Source organism: Myodes glareolus, chromosome 7 (genome assembly GCF_982192425.1).
Source record: "Myodes glareolus chromosome 7, mMyoGla1.1, whole genome shotgun sequence".
Classification (NCBI taxonomy): Eukaryota; Metazoa; Chordata; class Mammalia; order Rodentia; family Cricetidae; genus Myodes; species Myodes glareolus.
In genome coordinates this window covers 99,873,303-99,880,036 of record NC_142032.1, presented here as the reverse complement: position 1 = coordinate 99,880,036, position 6,734 = coordinate 99,873,303, and the positions used below count along the sequence as shown (strand labels likewise).

Sequence of the window (6,734 nt, the reverse complement as noted above, 5' to 3'; positions counted from 1 at the left end):
CCTTCTGAAAAGCACTCCAAGTGAGGAATGCACCCAAAGGCTCACCCTTTTATGTTTCAGTCCTCTGGCCACACCCACTAATCCCTGCTGGATCAACCAATCCCCTACAAGCCTCTTATTGCCTAGGGCAATCTAGGGTGTGGTTTATGCAAAGCAGTACTGAAATCTTATCTCTTTGGAGCCCATTTTCTTAGGTATCTTAAGCTTGGGTTTTTCTTATAACAAAACCTCTGTCAGATAAAGCAAGGATGGGTAGGCCTGCTGTCTCCTTCCTGGAGTCAGTCCCAGCAAATGACAGTGAAGACTACCACCCAGAATTGGCTCTGGACCAATTAAGCACAAAAGAGTAGGACCAGGGGTGGTGCCGCCCACCCCACCCACCATCCCAATCTGTGGGGGGGAGGGAAGGGCAGCAAATTATCTTTCCGGACTCCTTTTAGAGGGAAAAGTCTGTGGGTCTTCATGTAGCATGAATTCTAACTGTTTTAATAAAAACCAAAATCAGATATTATGGGGTGAAAGATGAGAGATAAGAGAAACATAGCGGCCAGACGCTAGAAAGACCTTTTATCTCTACTGATGCTCAGACCAAAGGGTGCAGTCCTGTCTTCAGACTGCACCTCTCACTCTATCTCCAGACAGGATCTGTCTCTACCAAACCTCAGACTGCACTGAGCTCCAGTGTCTTCCTGCCTTAGATTCCTCTCTCTGCCCAGCCCTATCACTCCTGTCTCCATCTCCCTAGTACTGGGAGTAAAGGTGTGGGATCCCAAGTCCTGGGATCACCTTTGTGTGAGCTCTGTTTTTCTTTCAGACAGAGTCAATCTCCTGTGAATCTGTCTAATTCAATCAAGGGTGGCCTTGATCCAAATGCCTCTGTTTGCCTAGTCCTGGGATTAAAGGTGTGCCACCTCTTCCTGGATTTAGTGGTTTAGATCTGCACTCAGATCTTCAGGCAAGCTTTATTCGTCAAAACACAAACAAAATATCACTACATCTTCAGAGGCTCAAGAGATCATCAGAAACTTAACTTTTTGTTTGTTTGTTTCTGCTTTTTAGGATTTTTGTTGTTGTTGTTTTTGTATTTTCAAGACATGGTTTCTCTGTATCTTTAGAGTCTATCTTGGAACTTGCTCTTGTTGACCAGGCTGGCCTCAAACTCACATAAATCCCCCTGTTTCTACCTCCCAAGTGCTGCGATTAAAGGCATGTGCCACCACCACCCAGTGCAAATTAATTTTCTAAACTCCTTTTTTTATGATTTTTTAAAAAATGCTGCAAGATTCCTGGGAGCAGTAGAAATACTGTAGGTCCCAAATGGTGGTAGTGGGCCATGTGGCAGCAGACAGCAGGCTCTGGGGGCAGCCAATCCCAGGCAGAGAGGGCTGCCAGTCCCGAGCAATGGTTGGTCCCAGGCTGGGAGACTCATGGCAGGCGGGCAGGAGACAGAGACATGGATAGACAAAACATGCAGAGTGAGTTTATGGAGGGGGAAGGGAGGAAGGGGGTCAGAGAGAGAGAGAGAGAAGAGGAGAAAGAGACAGAGAAGGGGGGAAGCCGAGAAGTGGGGAGAGAGGCAGAAGCGAAGCTGCCTCTCCGAGAAGAAGACAGAAAAGAGAGTGAGTTCAGGCCAGAAGCTGAAGATCAGCCTGCCTCAGCAGATGAGGGAGGGTGTGGGCATGGCTTGTCTCTTAAAGAGACAGAACAACATTACACCTTTTATAAGGCAAAGTCTGGGGGTCACCAGAAGGAAATTTGCCAGCATAGGAACTTGGCAGGTAAAAGAAAAAGAGTTAGTATTATGAGACTATTTAACATGAACCCTTGTAAGGGTTTTGTAATTTAAATTGGGAGAATCAACTTCTGATCTGATTCTGTGGGGTATGAAGACATATCTTAAAAACATGGGACCTTGGGAGAGGGTTGAAAGGGAGAGGAAAGGCAGGGAGAGGAGCAGAGAAAAATGTAGAGCTCAAAATAATTCAACAATAAAAAATCCAGGTCTTTCATTCAGACCTAATCTGGGCAAAAACTTCTGCTGGCAGCCTATCTCAGGACAGGGAAGAAGGCAGCTCTTGCTTTTCGCCTGATTGTTCTTGACTTCATAGGAAGTTCATTTATTCAGTGGCAGTAGAGCCTACTTCTTAGAGATTCCAGCATATGTTGAAAACCAGCTAAGAAATTCAGCCTTCTGGCCTGGGCATCTACCGCATTTTGGACTTCCCATGTGTGGTCAGCCATTGCTGGCTAAGTCATTAGTCAGAGTATCCTGTAAAGTCCGTCACTCTAGAGAACCCTGACTAAAACTGTTGCACACTGCTCCCCCTTTTACTCAATCACCCAGAATCTGACCCTCTACACTCAAGGTCTTTTGACCTACTGGCTTCATTTGTTAACATTCTGTAATTTAGATATACACAGACAATGGTGAACACACAGTTTTTAAAGTAAAAACATACTTTAGTGTATCTGGATTTATGTTAAAACTTTGATTCACTTGGACTTGAGTGTTGTACATGGTGAAAATTATGAATCATTCTTCTATGTCCTATACCCAGTTATACCAGCACTATCTGTTGAAGATGCTTTATTTTTTCCATTGTATTATTTCTGCCTTTCTTGTTGAAAATCAGGTGTCCTTAGGTATGTAGATTTACGTTTGTGTCTTTGATCTGAATTTATTATTCCACTTGTTTATTTTCTACCAGTATCATGTGGTTTTTATTACTATGGCTCTGGAGTAGATTTTGAAATTGAAATTGAAAGACCCAGAGCTCTCAGCATCCTGGCCCAAAACAGGATACAAAGATATAAGACCTAGGCTATTAATGCTGTACCTAGGCAAACATTCTGAAACCAAATAAATGTTAACGAGTATGATGCAAATGACTCAATCAACATTATACTGCTTAACACAACCAGCTTATCCTTCCAATGAAGAAGTTACATACCTGTTTCAAAATATAGACACATACGATGAAAATAATGTCTATACATAAGACTAACTTTTTGCAGTTATATTCACAATTCTATATCTTGGTGGGAAGGGAAATGGAGGCAGATGCAGGGGAGGGCCCTCCAGACTGAAGAGGAGGTGGTCTAGGGCAAAAGAGGTCACTGCCCTGAGGTTCAGGGGTCTCTCTCTTTTTTCACTTTAACATCCCCAGCTAAGATAGTTGCGATTTCACCCTGCATGAAGGCCCAAGGTACATTAGACCCGACTAGGGGGCATTTCTCTCCGCTGGGGCAATACACCTCACCTGTAGCCCCCTGGGCTTTGATATTCTCTCTATAACAAGGGAAACAAAATTTGTAGCTAGGGACAGACGGGCACTGAACGAAATGAGTGTCCTCCAAACTTTCATGGCAAATGGCACAGCAGAGGGGTCCGCTGTTGGCCATAGGGGAATCTGGAATATTTTGGGGGTGCACTTGGTCCATGCCTGAGTGGGCGCTAGGCAGCGGGGGTGCTACCTGTAAATTCAGGTCCCCATTGCATGATACCAGGCGACGATTCCCTGGCACAGAGGTGGGTGACACAGGGATGCTGCTGTTTCGCCTAGTGGATGCAGTGATAGAATGCACTGAACTGCCGACCTTGGGCGAATGAGCTGTGCCCAGAATGTCTGCCACTGACTTGAGCGCGGCCATGGGGGAATGGACCATTCTGGGGGCTGACTCTGGCAGGGTGGTCCGATTGGAATGAGGTCCCAGAGATGGGGGGGGGTGTTCCCCTGCTGCGTGCGCTGGCGTGGCAAAGCCCCCTGTGGACATAGTGAGTTTCAGCGCCTTGCTCTGATTTGCCATCCATTGCTGCCTCTGCTGCTCCTCGCCGAGCTTCAGTGCACCTTCAGCTGAGTCCGAAGGCTCCGGGAATGCCTTCCTTTTGCGCAGGCTGGAGGCTGTACCCCAAACCGTGGGCGCCGCTGGTGGCAAGACTCCGGTTCCTGGAGATGCACTGAGGGTGCGGCTGAGACTCACCAGCACAGTGGGTAACATGGGACAGCTGGCATCTAGATAGAGCTGGGGCAGCACATCCGCGCCGGGCACGCCCTCATTGAAGAAGTGTACAGCCTCGGGAAACAGGTCCCCATGTAGGCGCCAGTCACACCAGTCACTTGAACCATGCTTCTTCTCGTACTCCAGGTATTTGAAGCCAGAGGACAGACCACGGCCAAAGTCTTTCATGTAGTCCTGGTACATCTGTTTGGCCACCCCGGACACCCTGGAGTACATGTTGCTGGAGCCCGTGGGATACTCAATGAACAGCTTCAGCTCGTAGTCCATGCTGGGCTTGGAGACTGCGTTGAAGGCCAAGACTGTGACCCAGCAACGAGTGGTCCTTCTTGAAGCGCACCTCATAGGGCATGCAGCCAGTCAGCATGAGCAGTGTGTCGCAGACCATCTTGGGCTTGTGGGCCCACTCCTCCGCATGGTTTCACAGGCTCTCGCTCAGCCAAGGCTGAGCTGAGCGAGACATATACTGGCCAGCTGGCTTACCTCCCGATTGGCACTGTGGGTTACCGAGTAGGGGGTCCATCTCAGTGGAACCTCCAAAATTAAAGACCCTAATTTCTAGGGTTCAGGAAGGATCCCCCTGACTCAATAAGCCGTGCCAATGGATGCAAACAGCAAGAGGATTCTTTACTGTCAAAGGCGCCAATGGGTGCCTCAGTACTCCAGTGAGACTGAGCCCCCAGTGTATTTTTCCCGCAAGCATTTATAGGGTCTCAGGGTTACATAACGGGGAAGCATAGCAACAGCAACATCATTGGTCAATTCAAATTAACATGGGGTGGGTCAACATCAGGACAAAACAAGTCTAGTTTCAGCCAGTTTTTGCCCCCTCAGTTTCAATACACAAAGGACTTGGTGTTTTTCTCAAGACTGCTCCTGCCACCCACAGATATTCTGTTTAGCCCTGACCTAGTTGATCATTAAAACATCTTAAGTTGGGGACTAGGGTTGAGGTCTTTCAAAATCAGGGATGGTGATACCTCCAGGAGTTCCTTTATTGTACAGGATAGCTATCTTGGATTTTTGTTTTTCCGTATTTAGTTGAGTATTGTTTTTTCAAGTTCTACAAAGAATCATATTGTATTTTAATGCATAGAATCTTTAGATTGATTTTGGTTAGATGGTCATTTTTACTACGTTAAGCCTACCAATTTATGAGCACAGAAGATCTCCCCATCTTCTGATAACTTCTTCAATTTCTTTTTTAAAGACATGAAGTGTTGTGATCTAGCTGTCCTCAGTCCCCCAGATGGACAGCAAAACTTCCTTGTGGTCTGTAATTGACAAGAATGTTTGTGTTCGTTCTGGCTGGTGGGTTTCCACAGAAGCAGTAGAGGTATAAAAGGCTTTAGCAGGGCAAACTAAAGCTTGCTGTTCTTCCACCTGAAAAGATGCCTCTATGTCTCAATCCCAGCGGCCACCACCACCCCCCCTACCGCCAGTCGCGGCTATCCAGGCTGCGCTGATGCAGCAAGTGGAGATCCCACCGAGATCTGGAAAGTGGGGATTTGTGAACGGGTTGCTCCATCCAAGGAGTGTATTGGGAAAGGTAATGTGTTATTTTTCATCTCCAGAGATACTCTGAGGGACATCCTCCAAAAGACGAGTAAGTATAAAAAAGTGGTGGGTAGGTGATGGAGGAGGGTCATCTGTCTATGTGTTACTTTCATTGGTTAAAAAAGAGACTGCCTTGGCCCTTCGATAGGACAGAAAATTAGGTAGGTGAAGTCAACAGAACAGAATGCTGGGAGGAAGAAGGCAGTGAGGCAGTTGCCATGACTCTCCTCTCTGAGACAAATGCAGGTTAGGATCTTTCCCGGTAAGACACCACCTCATGGTGCTACACAGATTACTAAATATGGGTTAAAGCAAGATGTGAGAATTAGCCAATAAGAGACTGAAACTAATGGGCCAGTCAGTGTTGAAATGAACACAGTTTGTGTGTTGTTATTTCTGGGTGCAAAGCTAGCCATGTGGGAGACAGGAGGGAATGCAGCACGCTGTGTCTTTTACAGAGTGGCGCAGCTAGCCAGGCAGCCAGGAGCTGGGCAGGACAGAAAGGAGTCCACTGCTCCTTCTACAGGTAACACCCTACCTGTAGAATTGAAGACTTCAAAAAGTAACTGAAACTCTTAAAGCAACAAGGCACAGAAGTAACAAGGAAGACAGCCAAAGATTTCGTACAGGAGGGGGTTTAAATGTTCCAGACTGGGAACAAGCCAAGTCAGATTAAAAGGAGTATGTGCTTCTTCATCCCCAGAGATGCTCTGTGAGGCACCCTCTGGAAGACTGGCCAGTAGGGAAGTAATAAAGTGGAGGCAGGAGGGTGAATTGAGGGCCTCAAAAAGATAGAATGTGTACAGATGTATGTTATTGTGTTGACTGTGTTGTCTTTTACGTTCTGAACTGGAGAAAAACATTTGATTCTGGGAACTGCTAAGAAAGGTATTTTGACTTTAAAATACAGGCCAAAGGATTTGATGCTTTGGAAAAGAGGTTCTGCTTTTGTCTCCATAGAGGATGAGAACCTGTGGATTCATTGCAAATTTATGTGGTTTGAATCCCCGAGACCTCCTGAAATGTTGATGTAAAATAACTCCCCAAGAATGTAGCACCCCCACTCAGCAGGAAGTAGCCAGACAGGTTGATGATGCCCAAATTTCCTAAAAGATTGTTAAAAGGGGCCCCTTCAATGGTTCTGGAGCAGGAGCAGCGAG

The 6,734-nt window shown here is 46.6% G+C and overlaps 1 pseudogene; it reads right to left on the bottom strand.

The window, feature by feature from the left end:
- Positions 1-3,112: 3,112 nt before the first annotated feature.
- Positions 3,113-4,540, bottom strand: LOC148121545 (putative E3 ubiquitin-protein ligase IRF2BPL; annotated as a pseudogene).
- Between the last annotated feature and the right edge of the window lie 2,194 nt (positions 4,541-6,734).